The sequence below is a fragment of the Cynoglossus semilaevis genome, chromosome 7 (genome assembly GCF_000523025.1).
Source record: "Cynoglossus semilaevis isolate Cse_v1.0 chromosome 7, Cse_v1.0, whole genome shotgun sequence".
NCBI classification, from domain to species: Eukaryota; Metazoa; Chordata; class Actinopteri; order Pleuronectiformes; family Cynoglossidae; genus Cynoglossus; species Cynoglossus semilaevis.
Window position 1 is genome coordinate 4,247,578 of NC_024313.1, and position 14,192 is coordinate 4,261,769.

General features: G+C 40.2%; 1 protein-coding gene across 2 annotated transcripts in view; it reads left to right on the forward strand.

Moving 5' to 3' along the window:
• The window catches only part of faxca (failed axon connections homolog, metaxin like GST domain containing a), a 37,215-nt gene extending 24,881 nt beyond the window's left edge, over window positions 1–12,334 (forward strand). Inside the window, exons 7-9 of one of the 2 annotated variants that reach the window (XR_003050143.1) lie at window positions 5,779–5,879; window positions 9,948–10,236; window positions 11,464–12,329. The gene's annotated coding sequence lies outside the window, so the exon portion shown is untranslated. Of the gene's footprint in view, window positions 1–5,778; window positions 5,880–9,947 lie in introns of both variants that reach the window. The other variant, XR_003050142.1, reaches the window with a different exon arrangement.
• Window positions 12,335–14,192: the final 1,858 nt, after the last annotated feature.

A 14,192-nucleotide genomic window follows, 5' to 3' on the forward strand; every position in this document is an offset into this window, starting at 1 on the left:
GAGATGTAATCTGGTCACCTTCCTATTGGTTACATAGCAGTTCTTGAAGATACTACAAGGTATTCATAACATCCTCTGTGGTAGTTAAGGCTCTTTGTTGCAAGATATGGTTGGACAAAATTCATTGTTTTCTTTTATTTTGGTAAATGGTTGGCTGCTGCATCAGATGAATGATCATAAAATTTTAGGGCTGTAGATGTTACAGAAAATTATTTGTGACAGCAGTTTTGAAATACTACTAAAACTTCACAATAAATCTTCTGACAGCGCAGCCATTGCAAGTCAGGACCCATCCACATAGAGTGCGGAATTGAAAACCACAACCCGAGAAAGAAGACTGCTCCATTCACTGATCCGAATCTGCCTCGTGATACTTGTTTTTGTGATTATAGTCTGACTGGAAAATTGTGCTACTGTATAAGTTAATGACTTTGCTCATTCTGAAATAATCAGCAAGAAAAGACTGTTTGCCTCATTAACCATACAGTAAATATTAGCTCGTAGATCAGCCTTCAACAATTGATACTATCTTCAACATCTCAAACGCCACTCAGTGTGTGTGTGTTTGTGCGCGTGCACCATTGCTGTCTTGCTAAAATTCAATTTTAAAACAACACATACACCAACGTTAGTTCTTGGTTTAGCAGGTTCATATTACACCACTTCAGTCACTTCAGACCAGACAGCTCTGCTTATGTAACGGTATTATTCCCCCCCTGATTTCCACTACTACTACAGTACTACTACTGTTAAGAGGTCCAGTTTGAAGCTGTGACTGAAGTGTGTGTGCGCAGTAGAGTTCTAATGCACTTATTATGTACACATTATTTTGCCAACAGGGGAAAAAAATACCCCCATGTGCCACTAGAGGGAGCCGAAGTACCACTAGTGGTATGCACACCATAGCTTGAGAACCTCTGTTTATGAAGCGTTACATTGTTTTTGGTCATTTTGTTTGTGTTTAATTTATACAAATTATGTCAAAATATTGTTGATGTTCATCGTAAGGTGGTAATCTGTGTAACAATGCAACTTTCCAAAGCTTGGCTTGTGTAAACTACAAGGTCCTTACTAAGAACTACCAGGGATACCTGTGAACATTCAGTAATTGAATGTTTTTTGGTGTACTTGTACCATAGACGTGCACACATACATGTACAACTTCTACCTTCTAACCCCTGTCCATGTCACTTCACCTCAGAAGGAAATTGAATTGCGGAGTTGACCCTACCTGACACCAGGCAAGCCCCATTGATTTTTATTGAAACTTGAGCCATCAATACTGAAATTGCTTTTGATTTGTGGTGTGTCCGTCTCCAGCAGTTCACCTCTGAGTCCGATCGTCATTACAGTTATTTTGCTGCCATCATTTCAGTTGGCTGTGAAGGACCCCGATCCCTAATTTTGTACATATTTCATTTTATCATTTGGCAAAAATGTATTTATTCATGAATTAGTTATTGTTGTGGAGTCAGGAGCCATTATTATAAAAATATTATCTTTTTTTTTTATTATCTAATTTTTTTTGGACATTTCCCCATCCCACACAGTACTTAATTGTTGTCTGTATATTTAGCTAAATAGCTAATGCTAGGCTTATATTAAGCTTTTTGCTCATGACCATTATAAATGCTTATTTTGGACAATGAAGTGTTTACCAGTGAGACAAATATAGTTAAAAAAACAATTGCCCTTTGAACACAAAGTCATCAGGGAATCTGACAAAGTGTCAAAACCTATGGAAATGAACCCTCTAGAAAGAGAAATTCAGTTTCCTTAGAAATGATCTTTAAAGAAGAGTATTAAAAAAAAAAAGGGTCCAAAGAGCTGCAACAGAGAGTTCCAATTACAGCAGCATCTGAGCCACGAGGACACCAGGGAATAAATAAACTATATGGAGCTTTATGTGAAGCAGTGAAGACGCTCACTAATGGTTAGGACTGAATTTCAACAAGTGGGTGAAAAACAAAAACACAGATTTTTGTTATTAATGCAATTTCTATCTAGGTTAACATGAGCTGCAATGTTTACCAACTGACAAGCTCACACCATTACCTGACTGCTGAAATCCAGGGTACTAAGGCTGTGGTGGTGCATACTAATGCCCAGCCAAGAGCTCCCTACTGGGCTTAACTTGATCCTGATGCACCCTTGGATGGCTTAGCAAGTCTGGATTCCTTTTCTGTGGTTAACCTATAACACGTACACAAATACAGACACAGAGAGAGAGGGGGGAAGATAAATAGAGAAAACAGCTCGGTTATGTTTTATGAGTCTGAATTTGGCTTACAGCAACCAGCAGCAATTCACTATCACCACAAAACAAAGCACAATGACCTTTGTGTGTGTGTGTGTGTGTGTGTGTGTGTGTTGCTCTTGCTCGTTCTTCACAAAGCTGAAAGTCTATGAAACTGTCAGTGCTGCTTCTCCCTGGGACTTTCACTGTTTCCCAGCTCTAACACATGCTGATAGACACTCATATTTCCTATGGTAACAAGCGTGAAAATGGCCTCATAAATCCAGAGTGATTTTGCAGCGACCACATCAGTGGCCTAAAGGAGATGTATTATGTAAATAAAACAACACGCCATCATCACTAATACCAGCTTGCCACGAGATCATAAAGGCTCAGTGGGAGACCGCCGCTACAGTTTGATGAGGTGTGTTGTCACCTCTCCGTGTGTGCGCGTGAGTGTGTATTCGCTAAATCTTACAACAACCGTTCTTGGCTATAGGATTTGATATTTCATTGTAAGTTCCTATTTGTTTTGTTGGGGACAAACATACTTTGAAGCCATTTTTGACCTCCTTTAAAACATTTAACACCGTCCAACAACACAACACACTTCTATTTGTTTATCTGGCTAACTCTGTGGTAATCACCTTTTCTGTAACCGCTTTACATTTTCTTAAATGTTTGCTATTGTTATAAGTTGAATGCTTCTCGTAATCATGTTGGCTCATCTTTGCTGTATTCTACCATTGGTGTGTTTAGGTGAACTTGCTTTTGGACAACTTTTAGCTTGGGCTGAAATAATCTTAATGAAAACAAATTTGTAATGTTTAAGTTGTGGACATTTTTTTTTGGCTTTTCTTTATTTTAAATAACTAATAATTCATGATGCCAAACTTTGCTATATATAGTTTTGCATTTTTCTTTTTTGTCAGATCTAATAATGTTTGTGTGTGAAAAAACTAAGAGACCGAGAGTCTGAAATCATGGGTTTGTGCTTTATGTTGTGTATAAATGTTGCTCCAGCACACATTAAACAGCAGGTCCGTTATATGTTTGGGTGCGTATGCCGTTTATGTGAGGGACGTGAACAGGCGTGCGCGTGCACACTAACACACACTCACTGCTTGCCTAGCTGCAGCTACTGATGGATTGGCTGCACTCCTTTTGTGACAGACAAGCAATGGATGGAGAGCTGAGAAGATGAAGGAAAGAAAAGGATGAAGGGGTATATTTGTGTGTGTGTGTGTGTGTGATTGTGTGTGTCCCGGTGTGTGTATATTGGTAGGGAGAAGAAAAGAGCTGAGTGCAGTGATCTCGGTGCCAGGGAGGATCTTACATGGGGCCAAACAGATCATTTCCTCCTCAGCAGCACGTGTCATTTCCTCTAAACAAACAGCTCTTCTGTGGACAGGAGAGAAGCTGGAGACCTGCCCTGTCAATCTCCCTCACTCATCACCTCCATCTCCTGTCCTCTCTCTCTCCTCTGGCTGTGAGCATATATTTTTTGCCTGTAGATCAACAAACAAGAGAGTAGGTGTGGTGAAAGTTCTGTCTTCATAGTCCAGTATTGAGTCATGAACATTGGCTTTTTGCTTTATATTTAGTTGATTAATTATGGATTGACAGCAAACAAAAATCAATAAGTACTTTAAGGATTCATTGAGAATCATCAATCATGCGCAGGGTCTACTTTGTCATCATTCATCAGGTAAAGGGTGGTGTACTATGTTTTTGCAAATTCTGTGTGAAATGAGCCGTTGATGAGGTCGTTGTAATGTCATTTCTGACTAAGTTGACTCAAACGCTTGACTTAGAATAACCTTAGCTTATTGTAAATAGTGCTTCGACAAACAGGAGGCTATTTTTGTAAAATAAATATGTTTAGACTAGAAGTGCACTTAACTTAGAGGCTGGGAAATATGAACTGCATTTATAATACCCCCTGTAGGGTAGAGTGGGGCAGCTACATGCTATTTGTTTGTCACTGCTAACAATTTAGACATCCCTGGGGTCTAGCTATTACATACATTCAATTACTGAATAAGTTGATTCCATGTCAAGAGCTCATCACGTGTCCCTTTGGTTTCACTTTATTTTGTTTTTAGAGCTGTCAACTTTAAAAACACTGATGGAAATAATTGTTATTTACGGCCTAATATGAACATAAATACCACATATGCAATTGTGTCTGTGCTTTTATGTGGATGTGTTTGTAAAAAACGTCCATACCAGCGTGAGACCACCTGTCATTCCTGCAGTAAACAGCCATGTTAGGCATTGTGTCAGACATAATTTGTGTTTTCCTACGAGGAGTGTGTTGTGCGTACAAACCACCAATTATGCTCGCTCCTAATGACACACTTAAAGACGTAATTAGGCCTGTCTGTTCCACTGCTACACAAAGCCGTATCACACCGTACACCAATGCACTCTGTTTCAGAGAGAAGGTTCACATATGGAAGGGCAAAGATGTAGATGTGCATTTTAATGAACGTGATAATCATGCACGCTTAACGTATATATCCAAGATGACAAGAAAACAAATAAAACTGATTGGTAATGGATTTATGCACACGCTTCTCCGGAGAGTTCATGCTGCAGACAGTGAAGCATGTCACTAAAAAAATACAATCTGTGTGTAAGCCAACGAGTTCTAAGACAAAAACCCTTATTTGTGAAAATAATGCAGTCACTTATCTACATATTTAAGTGTACAATATTTCACAAATGGACTTGACATCATATAATTCTTTCTGTGTAGAATTCCCACCAGGTCATGAGCCCTCTGTCCTGCTTGACAAAGGACTGAGATGGAGTTCTTTTTTAATGTTCTTTCAGTTCAGTTCTTGGGGGAAAAAAAATCAGATTGAGCTGGATCAAAACTTTAAGTTTGTAACAAAGGTAACAAAGACATAATGATCGTACTTGTCCGAGATACATATCTAAAGGTTACTTGGATACTTGGCGTACCTTAGTTTATAAAATCAGACACCTGTTGCAATTACACCTGTCTTTGCACTTCTTGACCTACCTCCTTGGATTAAGTGTACTGTAGCACTATAACCGGCTGTCCCATTGGTTTGACTTTTAAAAGGTTGTCATAAATAATAAGTGATTATTTTGAGAAGATCCAGATTAGATGGATACATTACAGGGTGAGATATGAACGTATCAGAGATTGAGTGTTTGGAGCGTAAACCTAGAGGAGGTGAGGTGAAGATGGCCAGCACATGTGCTGAGCAGAGATAGTGGTCCAATCCATTAAGGTTAATAAGATCAGATCTCTAAATAGAGATTTCCTGATTACAGGCAAGGGGCTATTCGACATTACTGAGAATAACAAATCCAAAAGAATTAATGTTAGCAATAAACTGATTGGCTCTGATAAATGCAACCAAACTTGGAGTCTGGATTCTTGTGTGCAAAACGTTAAAGTTGTCTATTTCTACTGACAGGTGTTGTGTGTTTTTGCTTCACTGTAGATAAATGCAAAATGATTTTGTTCTGTCTTTTTGTCTTTTTCTTCTTTTTCTTTGTTGGAGCCTGCTACTGTATCTGGGTGAAAAAGAATTTGGAGTGACACATGTGGTCAAGCTCTGGGCCACAAAACCCAGACGAAGACTTCTACAGCAAAGATTGCACTGTGAGTATGTGGTACTGTGGGTTACAAACCAAGACAGTGGCTTAAAAGAAAGTATAACTAATATTTTAGCTAGGGAAAACCCTGATATTAATAATCATTGATTTTATTTTCTTATCTGACCATTTGTTTTTAGCATTTTCTCCCATTTAAGTCAATGTAGGCATAAATATTATTGTTTGAAACAGCCATAAATTACACAGCACTGAGGTCCTATGGGTGTTTAACATGCAGTATTACAGTATGTCCTTGCACGCACCAGGCTGTAGATACTTTATGCTTTTAGTTTGCTTCTTTCATCTCTTTTTCCCTCTGTCTAACCGGTCCAATAAAAATGTCACCAGCTTACAGGGCAACTAAAAAAAAAACCCAAAACAATAAATATGATCAAAATTAAGATATGATACCCTTGGAGATCACAGGCTAAAGTGCACAAACACACCAAATCATTACTTTAACAAGTGTGCCGGGGTGCTGAGAAACTAAGCTACAAGAGGAATGAGGCACAAGCCTTTGCCTGAACCTTGAGATATGAACAGTGTGTGTGTGTGTGTGTGTGTGTGTGTGTGTGTGTTTAGCAGCCCTCACTCTCTAGCTTCTGCTTAAGAATCCAGTCACATCTCTTGCTAGTAGGCAGGCAGTGAGGTGCTGTCACGTTTACAGGCTTGCTTTGGTTGAGAATGGTCAGATATAAATATATATACACACACACACACACAGAGACACACACACCCATATGTGTGTGTGTCTTCCTCCATATGTAGCTTATTCCTTTATTCTTTGTCTCCTCACTTTTTGTGTGACAGCTGTGTGTGTTATACGTGTGACAGTTATTTATGTGTGTGTGCGTGTGTGTGCGCGAGTGTGTGTGTGTATTGGCTCTTGGCAGAATTGATAAACCCACTTAGAGTCTCCCCTGATCTCTTTGCTCTGTGCTGGTAGCCCCTTGCCTCATCTCTCTGTCTCTCCCTCTCTCTGTCTCTCCCTCTCTCTGTCTCTCTCTCTCTCACCCTCTTTCTCTGTCTCTCACACACGTGCAAAGCCCCCTGCTTTTGCTGCTAGCTGATCTGTAACGGCCTGCCACTCAAACACGGCTCTGTTGAGACTGCACAAAGAAGAAGAAGAGGCTGGAAGTACAGGGAGGAAAAGAAAGGGTGGAGAGGGGGTGGTGGCATAGTGAGAAGTAGCAGCAAGGGAGGAAGGGTAGAGAGAGAGAGAGAGAGAGAGAGAGAGAGAGAGAGAGAGAGAGAGAGAGAAGGAGAGATGGTGAGAGATGGTGAGAGAGTATCAGTGTCTTTCTTAAGGGTGCCTGCGAGCTCCTGCTCCCTAGCTGCCTCCTTATCTCCCTACTCCTTACTCTCCTCCAACTGACTGTCTCAGGCAGCTGCTCTTCACTCCCCAACTCTACAACCCAGCACCACCCCACTTCATTACCCCCAAACCGACAGACACCCTCCTTGTTTCTCCCTCACACTGCCACATCTTCTCCTCACGTCTTTATTTCTCCTGTAGCTGACCGAATGTCAGCTCGTCTCCTCCTCATTTACTTCCCCAGACAAGGAGACTTAGCAAAGAGATGAAAGAGAAAAAGGCAAAGAAAACACAGGGAAAAAAGGACACAAACAAAGAGGGAGGAAAAAAGAAGAAAAAGAGATGGATAGAGGGGGAGGTGACAAGAAGACATCTGCGTAGACACACAACTCACAGAAATTGTAAGAATGGAGACATACGTGGAGAAGATTTTTTTTCTGAATAGGTAGTGAGGCTGAGGCAGAGAGGAAGAGCCGAACTCAGACCTACTCAGATTTTACGAGACTACGCTGTATCTCTAGGTTGCATCTAACAGTAAAAATCTATGATCAGCAGCTCATGCTGTGCTGTGTCTGAATCTCTCCAGCAGACCCAAACACACAGTCATAACTACAGCAATTCTATAAAGGATTTTGTCAGCCTTGTTGGCCTTATACTTTTTGGTATACATATGCAGTAAATTTAACTTTAAATGTGATGTAATGTGTTTTCTTTATTCTGCATCTTTCTTGAATGACCACAGGAAAAAAAAGGAAGCCAACACTGTAAAGTCTAAATACTAGGGCTGTAAGAATGAACACATCATCTTTATAATCATTTACAAATTTAATCAGATTAAAACTTCTGTTTTATTTTAACGCATAGGTAGAATGACGCACACAGTATATCCCATAATTCCATCGTCCACCACTTATCATATATAAGTGGTGGACAGTTGATAGAAATGTTTTCATTGATGCACATTAATTTCATTTAGCACTATTTATTTCCTTGCCAAGTTTATGTATGCTAACTCGGACAGATAACTAGTATATTAAAAATTAAGAAAACAGATTCCTCTGATATTATTTGTCATTCAAAATCTGCATATTTTAGACGATGGGTATAAACAAGGCCCTCGGAGAAAATCTGTGTACACAGAAATGTGCAACCATGCCCCAATGCAGCCCCTGGCAAAGGCAAGAGGTTTCGATCAGCAAGCAGCAGTTTGGCTTTCATACAACCACTGATGCAATTGTTGCTTGAGAATTGCTGGTATACAGGGTGAAGGTCAAACGGGTGTGGATCTAGAAAAATACAGTGATACAGTGGCAAGACTACTTGTAGTAGCAATGAAGTACAGGCTGTGTGAGATATGTAAAATGACAGTGAAACAGTGGTATGGTTCAGTGTGATAGGTAGTTTGAGAGCCATGCAAGGTGAGCTCAGCAAGAATCTCTGGGGACAACGACGTAGAGATCTGCAGTGAGAGAAGTGGAGGTCTGCAGCAGGTACACAAGGAAGAACAGTGAAAGCACGGTAGTACAGATGGGTTCAAATAAAAGAGAAACAGGTGAAAAAGTGAAGGTGCATTGATGAGGTCAGTGGTTCTCAACCTATGGTCCACTTACCACTGGTGGTACCTGGGCTCGCTGTAGCAATGCACAGAGGAATTCCCATTAGACTGGATGTGTCACATGGTTGTTTGGGTGTGAGTGTGTGTAATTTCAGAATTGAATTTCATCATAATTGTATGGAGTGGTTTTGGCTGATAAAAGTTTAACAATTTTAATATATTTTTTTAGGTTGGTTTGTACATGGGCTGAGGACAAACAATGTTGGAGATTGAGGTTCCAGACAGAGGTAAATAGGAAGACGCAGAAAAAGATTTATTGATGATAAATCATTAAACAATGAAGGAAACGTTTAGTCAGAACAGGTGAGAGAAAAAGTTAGATTTTGTTTGCTGTTTTCAGTAGCTTACTCTCCCTCGTGACTAAACCAATCAGGTAATGTTTCAAGGGAGATTTTAAAATAAAAAAAGGGTGCTACTGACAGTAACAACCCTCCTTGCAACCCTGGGAAATCCACACCAAAACAGCTTCCGCCAATGTGTTTCATTAAGTTAATGATTGTGTCACAGTGAGAAAACAGCATGTGACAAAACAATCAGCGCGTTAGAAGCTGCGGCAGATTGGAGGGAGGAGGATAAAGATGCAGCGGAACAGAACGGGAAAAACGGAGGACGAGTGAGAATTGGGAAACAAATATCGACCCGTGATCCTGAGCAAGTCCAGACAAATGACAGCGGCAAAGTTGGAGATAAGGTTGAAGAAGACTAAAGAGACAAAGAAAGGAGTTTGTGGTGGAGAAAAGAGTGTGCTCAGCATTATGGATCCATCGCCCTGGGTTAGTGAAGACAGAGAGAACTCTTCATCAGCACCTCCGTTGCTGCCGATATTGCTGAGTCATCATTACGCTGATACACAGCTGCGGGATTAAAAAAAAGGACCTTCAATATCAGCACCTCCGTTATCACTCATCAGCCTTGTCACTACCACTGTACATGATAAAAGTCATCAGACAGAATCCAGATAAGTTCACAGTGAATTCAATTTAGATGAATGACACCGTTGGTGGGGTTAATCCCCTTTTAACTGTTCCTTCCAAGGCCTAATGAGAAATGTTGGGGCTTTCGGGCATTTTTCCCAGTGCCAGCCTCACACCTGCCCCCGGCAAAAACATTATAACTATGCAAAACTCTCTTTTTACTTTTTGCAGGCTCCCTCTCCTTCCTTGTTTCCTCTTTCCCTCTCTCAGTTTTTAATTAAACAGAAGCAGGGGGCTGCAAAAAACCTGCTACTAATTACACAGCCGCTGCCTCTCTCCTGCTCTGTCCCTGCCTCTCTCGCTCTCTCCCTGCTCTTTCTTCTGTTTGCTTGTTCCTCTCCCTCCGTTCCTCTGTCTCCCTGAGCTGAACTGGAGCTCTGCCAACAGCCTGTGGAATCACTTACCAGCTTTCACAATGGGAGGAGAGAACGTGAGCTCGTTGGAGTCCACACACACAAATGTGAGTAAACTGCATGCACACATACGCTTTGGCACAAATGTGTGCAATCACAGATGCTGAGCAAAATGTTTGGAAGTCAAAGTGCTAAATGCAGACTCACAAAAGTCCACAGATATAGGTCAGGCTCAAGACATCCTGACTTACTCCTGCATATCCACTGAGCACCTCTGCCTTCACTCTGTGTGTGTGTGTGTGTGTGTGTGTGTCTGTGGCTGGTGTAGGGGTTGGAATGCAAAGATAGGTTAACCAGCTCTCTAATGAGAGTGAACACTAATCATATTTCACACTGACAGACACACAATCACAACATCTGTATCCACTGACTCCCACCCTGTCATTTTTCTCCATCCTCCTCTCTGGTGAACATTCCTTCTTCCCTCTCCTCCATGTTATAGTGTACCCCACCTCAATTCCTCTGCTTCCCCTCCATCCTTTCTATCACACACAAGACTTGGGAGCTCTCTATCACTCCCCTATTTTCCTGATTGCTCTCTTCTGTCTCTTTTATTTTCTCCTTTTTGGAGCGATCAAGCATGGAAAGGCTGAAAAGACAGAGAACGCTAAAGACGTTTGGCTCGTGCCTCCATCAACCAAGTTTCCTTCTTTCTCTGCCTCTCTCCGTTTTCTTTTCTTTCTGTTCCTTGTTTCATTCTTGCTGTGAGTGCCTTCTCTTATTCAAGCTTTTGCTTCAAGCAGGGTTTCTGGTGGACTGTAATTTAACAACCTGCAGCCCAATCCATCACACAGACAATCTGCACACACTGCCGCTATGCATCACCTGCAGGCCGTGTGTGTGTGCGTGCAATTTTGTCAGGAGGTGTATTTGACGAGTAGATTGTACGTAAATCAGTGGAATGCTAGATGAGAAAAATTGACGGGAAAGTGAAAGATTTAGGTATAAGACAATTGGGGAGTCACATTCACTGAGGAAATGCACAATAACAGCTCTGAGCTGTGTCTGACAGAGTAGGGAGTGATAAAACAGCAGCGCTGAGCTTGATAACAGGCAGTAAAGGCAGCAGATATAGAGCGATGTAGCTTTATAGCTAAAGTAGCTGGACAGCAGGAGTGGGCGGGACGTGGGAGCCCCCTCTGCTGCAATCAAGTCGCTGTCACCATCTGGACGCCATTTTAAAACCATCAGCTCTGGCTTCTCATGTAAACAAGGGCACGACCCCAGACATGCTTCCCTCACTAAATTGTTTTTTTTTTTTTTTTTCCTGGCAGCTGCAGACCCCAAAATGGCTGACTTTATGGGGTAAAAACAGGAGCCAGAATGGCTGACCTACTGTACTACACAGGAGGCCATTCTGTTCCTCATTATCCCAGCATTTCTCACTGTGAACAAAATATGTTGTGTTGATATCCATCCAAAATTAGCCAAGCTTCAGCACTTGACTTTAAGTAGAAATGGATATACTGTTTCAGTTGGATATGAAATTCTAAGAATAAAAGGAAAACAATAATCATTATCATTGAACCATAATGTATAGAGATAACATAAAATATTGAAAATTAAAATACAATCTTACTTTATAATCATTGTTTTGTCCAGGTTAATTCTTCTTAATTCAAATATTTGCTATCTTTCTAAATCTTAACTGAATATGTCTTAGAAAGCAATCAAAGCATAAATATCTGAGTCAACGCTGCCCCTGTTGGATTCCAGCACCAATTGTAAAATCTGTTTTTGTGTTAGCTGTACAGCCCTGACATCAAAATAAACCTTTAATCACACTGTATTTAAAATATTCTGTGTTCTGCAATTTTGTTTTTAGTGACATAACTTATACAATGTCTCCTCCTGTGACCTGCTGATTCAACCCCTTCCCCATCTCTGACTTCCACTTTTTTAAGCTACTATTCCCTTAGTCACTATTATTGTTCTTCAAGTAATATTTCCAGCAGTGATCACTATTTTTTAATTTAATGAAAACCCCTGCCATGCTACTATTTGGCAGCTTTATTGAGCGTAGATTCATGGACTTGAATATCTTTAGTTTTCTTTCACTCCACTACTTTTTCTGACAATAAAATGATTTTGGCAACAAAACTATTATCTCTCCTAGTGTACAATAGCCTCTTTATCAGAATTATCAGAATTAAAGCTTAATACATTTCCCCCGACATGTTTATTCAAAATGGAATTTAGGTTATCAAAAACATAAAAAAATAAGAGAATTATGATGTTCTTACATGGATATGGGACAGAGATGGAGAGATGGAGTCTGTGACAGAGAAAAACAGAGGGAGCACGTCAGAGGGATGTGTGTATTCCTGTGGGAGAACTGCACGTGTATGTTTCTGTGTGTGAGACTCAACTTTCTGACACACACATGCGTGTGCGCACAGAGACAGACACATATCGGCAACTGCTGCAAGATAATGACATGGTAATGATATGGTAATGATATGGTAATCTGGCAACATTATTCTTCCCACCAGAGACTGGGTGGGAGAGGAACCTGCCACAAACTACCTCTCACAAACACACACACACACACACACACACTCAAACACACATGAAAATAAGTGGAGAAGTATGACATGATATAGCTTAAAAACATACACACAGATAGACACCACTGCCTTTAAACACCACTTCAGGGTGTTTAAAAGTGAAAAGAAAAATACAAATTACTGTCATTTTACAGATTTACTACTTAAGGGCTACATACAGGATTCCCTTGAGAGTTTGTCAGCTGTGATTACCATTATGTAAACTCCTCCTGCCAAGTGATAAGGTCTACGTATTGAACTTATCATTCTCTGCCATGGCAGAGAACTCTGCCATGCAGGTCAAAAACAAAAGTGACCCTGCGATATATCGACGACAAATTCTCCAGCAATACAAAAGTACAAAGATTCGAGTCTATCCAACAAAGGTGCTGCTTTGTTTTGAGGCTGATAGAGAACACCGCGGCTTTTAATTTTATGCCCAACATAATTATATCAGTCTGAGTAGGCACATAAAACAGAGGACTATTAATAGACATTTTATTGCCCGAGCTATATTTTTTTACACTGAATACAACACTGCCGCCCTCTGGATAATCATATACACTGCAGTATTCAATATGAAGTGTATATTGGAGGAACATTAAGGAAAATTTCTATTAAAAAAAGGTATACATTACAGTTAATACATTAGATTTTCATGTGTAGTGTAGCGTTAGTTCATTTATAGACTTTAATATTTTATTATATAATATTAAAATATTAAAGTCTATAAATGAACTTGAAGATATATTTCTAACACAAATATGTTTGTGTTAGAAGTGTATCTTCACAATAATAATAAAAATAACAGAATATTGATTGTACTGTATATTATTTGACTGAATGACAACTGACTAAAATGTATTTTTCCCAGGATTTTTTTAATATCTTGTAGGTAAAGCATAGTCTCCATACCTAGATCAGGGAAGGTCTTGGTCAAGTTGGAGGACTTTTATTTTATATAACAATTTTATTGCACCAGTCAACTTATCTGTAGCTGTTATCATTAAATAATGAGTTTAGTTATCATTTCAGACATATTTTGATTTCTGACATTTCAGTCAAATAATATACAGTACACTTTCTGAAATACATTATGTCTATTTTGTTTATGGAGCACAGACCTAAGTAACATCTGAGTGACAGTTAAAAAACAAATATAAAATACTCTATTCAAAGGTAAACTACAGGCTTGAAAGCAACATCCTAATTCTTTGTTTCTTTACTCTCTGGTTTTCTCTCTGCCTTCCTCCCCGATTGCCAGTGTTTCCCTCCACTCCCATTTAAGTGGCTGTGATTGACAGGTGGGCTATATCCATGCAATATCACTCAGCGCACGTTCCTATTCCCTCCTGGAGCCTTCATCCGCCGGTCAAATTAACCTTCCGTGCCAATGGGAGGGGGCCCTGCGTGGGCCAATCAGCAGGTGATTAGGCCGTGGGTGGGAGGGGTGAGGG